Raw genomic sequence first — 12,047 nt, 5'->3', positions numbered from 1 at the left:
GAGCATGCCAGGACAAAGACCATGTTTTGGTTTTGCTTTCGGATATCCACTCAGGCTCTCCTTCCTCAGCCTCCTCTTGAAATCTCACCTTCAGAGAAGGCATTCCTTTGACTAAAGGATCATTCAGCCATTTCAGGATTTTTATGAACTTCAGTCTCTCTAGGGAGGGAGGCATGAGAGCAAAACAACTGCCACGAGTGTGCCAGAGACATTCATAGAAGTGGGTGTTGGGTGAGAAGTCAGAAGTGCTTGTTAATTGAAAGCCAAAGTGAGAAAACAGGTACAGGAAGAAGACTGAGTCTAGACGTTCTTGTTCCAAACTTTTCTTCTTGGTTGTCCAAAATTAAGGCTGCTTTCTCCTTCCCTGGGTTTTTACTAGCAAAACAAATAATCCCATGTTCTGTATGTACCTTCTTGCATCATAGGAACTTGTCTTCTAGGCTCCCATCTTCATATCCCCCCATTAAGCATGATGCAAAGTCGGCTGTCCCCAGCCTTAATCCTGGCCCTAACTTCTGTACTCCTTAGCAGGCATTCTTCAGCCTTCCCAGATGAATTTAGTTAGCTCAGATATTTGTTAGTTTAAATCTGATGACATTAGCCATATTCAACTATTCTTCAACTCATAGAAATGGTGCCTTTTCTATAGCTCTACAACAACAATTACAACAAAACCCCCGACTCCTCTTTGAACTTTCCTCTCCATATTATCAGGGCATTTACTCCATCCTCACAAAGCTACGGGGAGGAGATGCCTGCCCTTGTCACTTTCATTTCTATTGTAAGCCCAACTCCAGTATATCTGGTTCCTGGCTATGCTGCCACAACGTACCCCCTCTCAGGTCCCTTTCAGCCCTTGTGCAAGCTCTTACTCCACTTCCTAGCTGATCGCCCTGAGTCCAGCCCTTCTTGCATCCAGCTTGTGCAGGCTGCAGATTAATCTTCCCAAACAGTTTTCATCAAATCCCTCTAGCTCCAGCACCCCTACTGCCTTCTGTATTCACTCCAAATGCCTTCATTTGGCTCTCAGGGCCTCTCACCCTCTGCCCCCATTCTTCTAGCTACCCTCCCTACCCCCACTTCATCAAGCCTTTCTCCCTTCTCATTATTCCTCAGCCCTTCACTAATCTGCTTACCACCTTCCCACCACCCACAATTTGCTCCTTTCCGCCTCTTGTTCTTCTGCTCCTACTGTTCTTGCTTCCTGCAAAACCCTTACCTCTCAGCTCCAGAAGGTGCACCCTTGACCTTCTTAATGAGCACATTTGAGATTTAACTTTTCCAGGAAGCCTTCCTAGATTAATTTAGCTAGTTCAGATGGCTGTTAGTTTATATCTGATGAAACTACCCATATTTAAGCATTCTTCGCCTCACAGAAATCATCATTTTTATATATAGCTCCATAACAACAACAACAACAACAACAATCCTCTTTTGATTTTCCCCTTTATATTATAAAAGTCGATTTCTTTATATGTTAAGGTGCCTGCTACACAGCGTTCCAATGTTCTCACTGGTAAAATCTATGAAAGGGAAGATAATTTTTTTAAACATGTATAGGGTCTAAAGTCATCAGAACATAGTCATTATTCAAATTTGGTTTTTAATCAATTCAATTTCTTGTACTATACAGTAGTACTCATCACTAGCTCTCTTGTATTGATTGCAATAAGGGATGTACATGGCTTTCTTGTCCTCTGGTCTGTGAACTCTTCTTCTGCAGAGTGAAGGTATGATTCATACTTGGAATCATTTTTCCACACAGCACAGTGCCTGGTACATATTTGCAGAACCAGGTAAGTAGCTACTGTACCGTTTTGCTCTGCAAGGAACACAGGAGACCTGAGGATGTTCTAATCCTTTCAGAGAAGACCTGGAGAAAGCAAATTGTAAATCCCTGAGTCCTGGCACAATCAAATTACCAGACACATATAGATCTTAGTGAGCAGCAAATCCATGGCAACCAGTCTGGCGGTGCCCTTGCCCTTTCATGGAAACCTGCCAACTGCTACTTGCAGGCTCGAGAGAGAGAGAAAGCAAACACCAGAGAGTGTCTCTGCTTCTGGCGTCCTGACCTTCCCCACACCTTTATACTGTGTCTTACTGTGTGGTTGTGGGGGGTAGAGAGAGTAGTATGTTTTCTCTCTTTGTGTGTAATCCCTTAGATTAATAGATTTAGACCCTAAGGGGCACTAGCATGCTAGTCTGTCTAATAAAAATATAAAGCAGTTAATAAAACAGCACCCTTAGAGCCCTTTAGGGCATTGCAGATGTCAGTTAATCCTCCTTCCATTTATTAGACAATTCTTCCTTTGCAGAGCTGCTGGACGGCCCCTGAACTGTTAAGAGCCCCTGGGGGTATCAGGTTAGGTTCATTTGCAGGAGACGTCTATAGCTTTGCCATCATCATGCAAGAAGTGATGGTCCGGGGTGCTCCTTTCTGCATGATGGATCTGTCTGCCAAAGGTAAGCAGGAAGTGAGAAAAGGGCACTAGGGGTTCACTGTGTTCCATATCAGCAGGCCAGCCTAGACTGTCATGATTTGCTAGCAGACTGTTAACAGCCTGCTCCTCTGCAAAAGGCTAGTCTGTTTTGTGAACATAGGATTTGGAGCCAGACAGCTTTAGGCATGTGGAAGAAATTCCCTCACCTAGGAAGCTGGTCATTTTGCAAACATGGATACAAATCAGGGACTTTAGGACCTATATCACTTTTCTAGTCTGCACTAACCCCACTGTGCAGTACCTCTGCTCCCCTGAGTTACTTTTTACTAAGTACTTTGTTACAGATCGTGATACTCTGTGATGTCAATCTTTTCCTATAGCACGCCATAGATTTTTATACCTGTCTCCCATTGAAATCTATGACTGTTAGGTAAGATGCATCAGTGGAGAATAAAATCATTGCATGAAAGTTTTACTGGTAACAGAAGAGCTGCGTATTCTCAAAGTGTAAGCTTACAGAATGCTTAGTAACTACAAATGGAAAAATAGTAAGTTTATAAGGTGAGTGCCTGTGACATCACCTTAACCAAATGATTAAGGTTACCTTCACTTATAACAAGACATATGTACATTGTGTACCTCTGATAAGATGCACTCATATAAGTACCCGACCTTTCTGCTCTTTTGTACTAAGATAGGTATATCACTTTTGTGGTGTGCTGCTCTTGACGAAAACAACAACAAAAACAAAAGCAAAGCACAAACTTCGAATCACTAGAGAACTTCAGATAAGTCCTAGTTGAATAATTAGAACCTAGTTGAATAACCAAATACCAACCAGTAACCGAGCATGGTGGCACAGCCCTGTAATCCTAGTACTTGGGAGGGTGAGGCAGGGGGATGACAAGTTACCTGCCAGTGTGGGCTATACAAATAAATGAATAACTGGTTAGTCCTTATCAAATGTATCTAAATCATTAAAGACAGACCAGAAAAGAAGACAGTTTCAAAGAGACGAAGACACAACAATTGCATGCAGAAAAAGATCTGGAATTGGATTGTGGAACAAAAAACAAATACATTAGAGAAAACACTGATGAAATCCAAGGAAGGGTTGTAGTAATTGTGTCAGTGTCTTCAATGTTATTTCATGTTAACATTACAGTAAGCCCAGTGAGAAGTATGCAGGCAATCACTGAGGTACTTTTGGCAACTTTTCTGAAACTTAAATTTACTTCAAAGAAAAAGGTTTTTAAAATATAGGCAATGGTTGGGGATTTAGCTCAGTGATAGAGCGATTGCCTAGCAAAAGTGCAAGGCCCCGTCTGGTCCCCAGCTCCAAAAAAAAAAAAAAAAAAAAAAAAAAAGTAGGCAATGCCACTAGATTATATAGCTGTCTCTTGCTGCCGTCCACCTTTTTTCATGTCACACCTTTGTTTAAAGCCCTCCGACTTTTCTTCACCTCTGTCTAGATGAAGCTCCTCATGTGCCGTGAGGGCCCTTCATATTCCATCCACTTCCGGCCTCTCTGAGTTCATCTCTTGCCACTTCTAGCATTCTAGTTAGTGCCTTGAGAGTACATCGTTCCCCCAGCCCCGACTGTGCTTTTTCACAAGCAATTCATAATGCCTAGAATTCACTCATTTCCTCTCCAATTGTCCTCATCCAACTCCTGCTACCAACTCTGGAAATTCTCCTTTGACTTGTTCAGTATGTGCTGGGTATCCCCATCTGTCGTTATCAGTATCTATTTGTTCCAGTGAAAGCATCTGTAATACTTTTTTTGCTTATCTCCTTGGACCATGAAATCCTCCAGGAAATGTGCCATGCTGGGCCTTAGCAAAGAATTGACCCAGTCAACTGTATATATTCTGCCCAAAGTGGACTTTCTGGAACAGTCTTTTTTCAAGAGGTTCATTGCTATGGAATCTGTGGCACTGAAAGCCCCATTATGGGCTGCTATGAGTTAAAGGAGGCAAATCCAGGGCTGTACAAGGAGCTGATAAATCAGAAGCAAGAGTAGAACTCCTCCCAGCATGCGTTTGGATATGCAACAGCACTATTGACTCAGTACAGCCAATGCAGAGGTAGACTGAGCAGTGAAAGTTTGCTTGTTGATGCAGAAGTTAAAAGTTGGGGGCATTGATGATGAGAAGACCTGGGATCAGCAGTAATTCTGAAGAAATAGAGGCCACAATAAAGAGCTTGGGTTTTATTCTGTTGGCAACAGAAGCCAGGAAGGGAATTTTGAATAAGAAATTGACATTGACATGGCTATATACATAGTTTTAGAATGATTTGGAGAAGTCCAGTATGGAAACAGACAAATTAGTTTGAGGCCCAGTATGAGTTGATGGGGACATTGGGAACTAATGATTTTCTTCTATTTATTTAGTTTGTACTTTTGAAAAAAAAAACAACTCAGTTTGTATAAATAGCCTTTGGCCAATAAAAGATTTAGTTTATACAGGGTTCTATGCTCTTACAGTTGAGGCCTGAGGTATTTGAAAGCAGAGAATTAGTGGAGATTGCTCGAGTTCTGACCGGAAGTCTGTCATTTCCCATGTGACCTTTGGCAAGTCCCATACTCTGTGTGTTCCAGTTTTACCATCTTCTTCACAGAAAGAATCTGAATGCTCACCTCATTCATTTGTGCTGAGCATCCAATGACACAGCGCATATCAAGTGCCCATTCCATAGCTTGGCATACAATAAGTGGCATTCATTGATCAACATCCATGAGAGTTCCCTTTGTTTAGTGATTATCCAGGACCCACTTTGGGTGGTTATAGCCTTACAGAGAAGGCTCAATGATTCTGTTCTGGTAATTGTGAGACTTAGGTGACTTGGGGATATTGAAGCTTAGATAAGCCACACCTATAACTTAGTAGAAGCAGGATAACATGATAACTCATTTATACTAAGATTCTGATTGATCAGTTTCTCGGTCCTTTTTCAAAAGTTTGACACAGCCTTTTCAGCGATGTAGTCACCATTAAAGCTATCTAAGGAGAAATCAAAGAGAAGCTTTCTTCATTTTTTTTCTCCTGACAAATCCCCTTCTTGGCTGAAAGTTATGATTCACAAACTTTTCTCTTTCTTGTGCCTTGCCAGAAGTCATAGACAGACTTAAAATGCCTCCCCCTGTGTATAGACCAGTGGTTTCTCCTGAGTTTGCCCCTCCAGAGTGTCTCCAGCTGATGAAGCAATGCTGGGCCGAGGCTGCAGAACAGCGACCAACTTTTGATGAAATCTTTAACCAGGTAATTACTATTAGCATAATCACTGCTTGGTAGTTAGTCTCTCTGAGACTAAACTCACTGGGTCCTTATATTGTGGACGGGGCTTCCTTTCATAAGGGGAAAAGGTCATTCCACTTTCAATAGCAGCCCGGGACTGGCTTTGAGGTCCTTAAGCCTGGAACATCACTGGCACATCCTCTACAGCCTAAGGTTTAGTTCTGGTGCTTTTGTGCCTGACTAACTTTTCTGAAGCACCCAAATCTGCTGGGATCAGCCTGTCAATGATGGAATTAAAGCACCAGTCATTTGGAAGAATTAGTATTGGAATTGTTGCCATGAGTATTCTGGGCACATGTGATACTCACATAGCTATGTTTCTATAAAAGTTTCTAGGGAACTCTAATGAGGACACTATTAAACATCTAAATTTTAGATGATGCCAGGTTGTTTTTGTAGGCTCAGAAAAAAAATAGAAGGTTTCTTAGGTTCCCTGAGAGCTACTGAAAAGATTGGGTACATGAAAAGTGATAACCCCTCTCCTTAAGATATGCATTTCTATAGAGTCTGATCTAGGAAGAGGGTGGAAGAAAAGACAGAGTTCCTCTGTTAGTGCATGTAGTTTAAACTTTGTTCACTTGCTTGATAGAGAAATTGTGGGTGATCTCCCCGAGTGCTATGTCAGCTCTGGAACAGAAGCATTTGAGCCTGGCTAGGGTCCAGCCCTGACTGGCAGGTATCTGAGGCAGAAAAGAGAAAGACTTTGACTGAAAGCCTGAAAGGTTCCTGCTTTTGAAGTCATCCGTGTCCTCCAGCTAACAATACTTCCATTAGTCTGACTGGAGTTCTTGAGTACACTCTAACAGATGTTCAATGGTATGGAAAAAGCAAAGGACCATAAAGGTCACATTTCTAAAAACTTATCATGAGGCAGGAGGAAAAACCATTTGTCCTTGTGTCGATGCTGAAGATGTTATTTCAGAAGGCAGCAGAGAAGTCACTGATAGACAGGAGTGCCCATCATGCGACTCTCAAACAAAACATTTCTGGGGCTCCCTTCACTAAAATGCTTTACTGAAGTTTATTCTGCCTGATGACAAGAGTAACTTTCTTTCTTATTGCATCTAATACAACTTAAATGCACAGAGATGAAAGAACTTCTCTAAGTGAGGCTAGAGGGGGAGCTCAGCGGATTCAAACTGCCTGATGGATTTTGATGGACTTGTAGATGTGCACAGAGTTCAGAAAGAGCCTCTTACTCTCCACTTTGGGACATGGAGTTCTATGCAGAGCACTTGTGGCCATGTGGAATGAAGTTTGTTGGGCAGTCCCTTTAATGTCTACTCAATAAAGCCACTACCAATCTTTTCTGGTTATGTTAATGGTGACTAAAGCACCATGGAGGATGCTACCCACTCATGAGTCAAATGCTCATGTTAATAGGCTGTTTGTAAATGCATAAGGTCCCAAGAGACTATATTGAACAACTATGCATTGAATTTACCTCTTGGGAATCAGGGACACAGGACAAAGTTTGAATGTCTATAAGCACGACCCTGACTGATATGAGTTAAGTGCTAGATGGAACCATCTAGTGGTAGATCCCATGATAAGCAGTAGAGGAACATCTTTCTATGTTATATTTTGAACACTCTTAGTCAAGATTCTCTTTGATGACACTGTATCATTTGCGGATAAGGGTGATTTTATAGCTTGAAAAGTTGAATGATAAAACGTAAGTTCCTGCCTTCTTTCTCCCTCTTATGTTACCCACAATTGACTTGGGCTCTAAACCAGATCTTGTTTTCTTGAAAGTGGCTACAATTATGATAGCATTTCAGAAGTGAAGGAGGTTACTCTGAAACCTTGTGCTCAGACATGAAAGAACCAGAAAATTTGGGGGAACTCTTTTGGTGCCAGGGGTGGAAAGTGCTCTTTGAATGCACCAGGATGACAATAAGACTGGATATCGACCTCTCCTATTTATATCTGGGCTCATTTCTCCTGGTGGAGGGGAAAGGTGGTTGCTCCATTATACTGAGTTTGGAACTCAAGTAGTCATAGGCTCTTCTTTTTCCTTTACTTTCAGTTTAAAACTTTCAACAAAGGGAAAAAAACTAATATTATCGATTCTATGCTCCGGATGTTGGAGCAGTATTCTAGCAACTTGGAAGATTTGATCCGGAACGGACTGAAGAGCTGGAAATTGAAAAACAGAAAACGGAAAAGCTTCTAACACAGATGCTACCACCGTATGTGCGAATGCCCAAGGAGTGTGAATGCTTGTCACAGTGTGCTCCATTTTAAAAACGAAGAAAAAGTTACTCACCAACTAACTGTTCCCTCCCCGTCCTTCACCCTCCCACTCTATTCCCAGTGGCTTTGAGTCACACCTTCAAATCAAAGTAGAATTGGAAAGCAAGAAAGCAGAGCGTGCATGCTAATTCCCTTCTTTCTGTGGAACATGATGGTCACTTCAGTTTTGGTGTAGGACATGATTTTTCTATATGTCACTTTGTGACAGAGCCAAGAAGGTGGCCAATTTAGAACAAAATGAAACAGGCAGCTTTTTGAGTTCCTATAGGAAAGAAGCAGGCCTGTTGTTTCCAGTGGACTTTCTCCCTTATCTGTGGCTAAAATTTCCATTTCCTCCCCAAGTAGTATGCTCATTAATAAGGTCATTGTTGAACTAACTCATGGAAAACTTATCACCTTGGAACAGTCCTCAAAGAGAGAGGGTAAAGTAGAAGCCCCAGGAGCTGAAGACATTCCATGGGGACAGAGACCAGATCTTTCTTATCTAGACCCATCTCATCAGCACCTGACACATTGTTTGTACTCAATATATACTTGTTGAATAAGTGAACTCTCTAATGCTCTGTCCAGATGAAACTCTTTCCCATTATCTAGCAGTGATGTTTTTTTAGTGACTTTGTCTTTAGTGTGTGTCTCAGAGGGAGGCTCATCTTTTCTTAGGAATAGCGGTTTCTCCTTTTCAGATCAGTTGCTGAATCCCTCAAAAAGGGCTGTACAGTGGAACCTGAGGGATTTGACTTGGTCACCTTGTACTTCAGTGACATTGTGGGCTTCACCACCATCTCAGCCATGAGTGAGCCCATTGAAGTGGTGGACCTTCTGAATGACCTGTACACACTCTTTGATGCCATCATTGGCAGTCATGATGTCTATAAGGTATGTTAATTAGCCGACTAATGCTTTCTAGCATGAAACTTTTTACATGGGGTTTATTTACCTGTAGTCCAAAATTGAAGGATGTGGTTATAGAATGTTGTCTTTTAGGAACACTCTTAGTCAAGATATTTTCTAGAATTATGACTAAGAAAAGGTTAAGTCGAGGGGACCTATTGGACTAAGAATAGGTTAAGATGGGGAGACTCGCTGCAGTTCATTGGATGAATCTAGATGACATAGCAAATATTTTGCTAGTTAATGAAAAGGATATAGAAATATTGGCAATTTTCTCATAGTTTATGGCTGCTACAGAGTACATTTCGGTAAAGTTTGTGTTGATATGATACATGTTGTGAAAATTTTTATCTTCTTGTTAGTTATTGTTTTGAGAAAAGAAGGAATATAGAATTGTACCAGAGTACTCTAACAAATGAGACTTTTGGGGATTGATACAGGGTAACCCAAAGTATATCTATTGATCTGAAGTTTGAGGAAGTATCCATTCCCCATATCCCTTTACTCCAGCCTCGTTATGTTCTATTTTTAAAAATAATAAAAGGTTGCAGAATATGAGAGATGACACACGACTCCTTTCGTCCTTTTTGGTACTACAATTCTTTACTATTATTCTTTGTACATGGTGTATTTATTGTCTATAGGTACAAAATTACTAAAAAATCTAGTAGAGATATTTCCATGTTGTGAAAAACATGGATATTTGTCATATTGGAAGAAAAAGACGTGGCAAGTATCCCAAAGTTTAAATAACTCTTATGTCCCAGGAACCATGGAAAAGCTGGAAAATGAGTGGTTTCATTTATTGGATCCTTCGCAGCAGTCTCAAATGGTCCAGTTCTCAAATCACATTGGGCAGTGTATTTATCTCAGATTAGACAGGTAGAGACCCTGAAGGCTAAACTATGCAATCTAAATAGGGTTCAGAAATAGACATCATACCTGTCAATCAGCAGGAGCTGCAAAGTAATCAAGAGATGCACATGGAAACCACTGTGGAGGAAAAATCTATGGAATCAGGCTACCTGTCTAAACTTGTTGAACTCAAGAAGCCTGAAGAGAAAAACAAATCGCTGAAAGCTAATTCAGTTGAAACTAAAATCAAAGATGATTCAGCATGGGCAGTAACACAGCCACTAGTTTAATCAATCCAGCTGATTCTGCTCAGGCAAAATCATTGGGGGTCCTGGGGATGAGGCCATTAGCTATTTTGGTACTTCTTGGCTGTAATACAGAGTTAGTTGACTGTTTTTAAGATGGAACGGGGCTGTCTGAATCCAAAAATGGGATCTAAATTTTCGGGCTTGTTTATTAAAAAGAACACAGGCAAAGGAAATAAAATTGAACTATCAGTGAGTCACCAAACCTGTGGGTATTTTCATTTTCCTTCTCTGTAAAAATGGAATCACCTCCCCTGGAACTTGATAATCTAAAATGGATGTGAGAAGCCTACTGCAGAAGTCTGTGACTTGTTTGCACATTCATCCCTTCAACTGCCCCATCTCAACCGGATCCTTTTCTATGCCTTTGCTTCCCTTGAACAGTTCTTTGACTGATGCATCCCATAATTCCTCATGGCCATCTACACACTAATTCTCATTTGAGCCAGATTTTGTGTTCTTTTGATGTTCTCAGATCATTAGGTTCTCTGGGGTGACAGCTTATCAAAGCTAAATGGTTAACTACCATGCTCTGATAATGGCCAGCCACTAGCATACCATACCTGCATAGCATTTGTATTATAATTGTTCCTTCTTTCGTTCACTCTCTGTCCTGTTCATTTTGACAGCAGTAATCTTCCTTCCTTATCATACCAGTGTTGGGAGACTGAAAGGGAGAACACCGAAGTAAAATTCCTATGGGCAAATGCCCAGATTATTAGTTATTTAGAAAGTCATTATGTGAGCTCTATTGCTGAATCCTAAACTTCATTTTCTGGAACTGAATAATAACCATCCTAAGACTTCAGGACATACTTTTTGTTGGTGTTGGTGTTGGTGATGGTGATGGTGATGATGATGGTAATGGTGGTAATGGTGATGATGATGGTATTGGTGGTAATTGATTACCTTTACTATATGTTATCTCTACCTGACCAGTTTTAAGTGCTTTAACGTATATTACATCATTTAGTTCTAAAAATCCTATGAGGTAGGCATTGAAATTATCTTATTTTAAAGATGGACACACTAGATGGAGCAAAAAGGAAATAAATGATTTGTCCCATGATTGTAAGTGGTGAATTTGAGATTCCACCCAGGCCAGTATGTTTCCAGAATTACATTGATTTTTAGCTGTAATCAAACTCATAGTAGGTCAGTCTGATTGGCATACTTCACTGAAGTCCTTTCAGTTTGATTTGAATTTACCTGAGGAGCTTCTACATATGAGATATCTAGAAGAATGAGCACACTCTATGGGAAAGATGAAGAATACGGACCTGTTTTCTGCAGAATAGTCAAAGGCCAGAATTATTGCCTGTCTTGGTTAGGGTTTTATTGCTGTGAAGACAATATGACAGGGGAAACATTTCATTAGGACTGGCTTACAGTTTCAGAGTTTCAGTCCACTGACGTTATGATGGGAAACATGGCAGCCTGCAGGCAGACACGGTATGGGAGGAGGAGCTGAGCGTTCTACATCTTCATCCAAAGCAAACCAGGAGTAGACTGTCTTCTGCAGGCAGCCAAAAGGAGGGTCTCTTCCTCACAGAGCAGAGTTTCAGCACTAGGAAATTTCAAAGCCCACCTCCACAGTGACACACTTCCTCTAACAAGGCCCCGCCTATTCCAACAAAGCCACACCTCCTAATAGTGCCATTTCCCATGGGCCAATCATATTCAAGCCTCCACATCATCCCTCAATGATATAGCAATTGGAGACGAGGGGGGTGATTGGTGCGGAGAGACTCAGTTTTCCTAACTCAAAAGACTTGTGAAATTGACTGAATATTAGCATGGACAATTAGAGGGCCCAGACCCTTTTTGTTCTTCCTTTTCCTTCCCTGTATTTCCCCCAGAGCTGCCCATTTACCTAAAATTAGCTGGAGAAAGGCTCTCTCTCTGACAGTATTTTGGGTACATTTTCTCCGAATAATTTGCCTGGGGCATCTTAGGGGCAGTGCCACTTTTCCTTCATACAGAAATTCATTGACCTT

The 12,047-nt window shown here is 41.1% G+C and overlaps 1 protein-coding gene across 1 annotated transcript in view; it reads left to right on the top strand.

Moving 5' to 3' along the window:
* The window catches only part of Gucy2f (guanylate cyclase 2F, retinal), a 92,977-nt gene that overhangs the window by 64,782 nt on the left and 16,148 nt on the right, over window positions 1–12,047 (top strand). The window contains exons 11-14 of the mRNA XM_032890124.1: window positions 2,319–2,466; window positions 5,559–5,707; window positions 7,773–7,935; window positions 8,683–8,875. The gene's annotated coding sequence lies outside the window, so the exon portion shown is untranslated. The remainder of the gene's footprint in view (window positions 1–2,318; window positions 2,467–5,558; window positions 5,708–7,772; window positions 7,936–8,682; window positions 8,876–12,047) is intronic.

Source organism: Rattus rattus, chromosome X (genome assembly GCF_011064425.1).
Source record: "Rattus rattus isolate New Zealand chromosome X, Rrattus_CSIRO_v1, whole genome shotgun sequence".
In the NCBI taxonomy this organism is placed as follows: Eukaryota; Metazoa; Chordata; class Mammalia; order Rodentia; family Muridae; genus Rattus; species Rattus rattus.
Note: the sequence above shows the minus strand (reverse complement) of the source record. Positions and strands in the feature narration are given on the sequence as shown.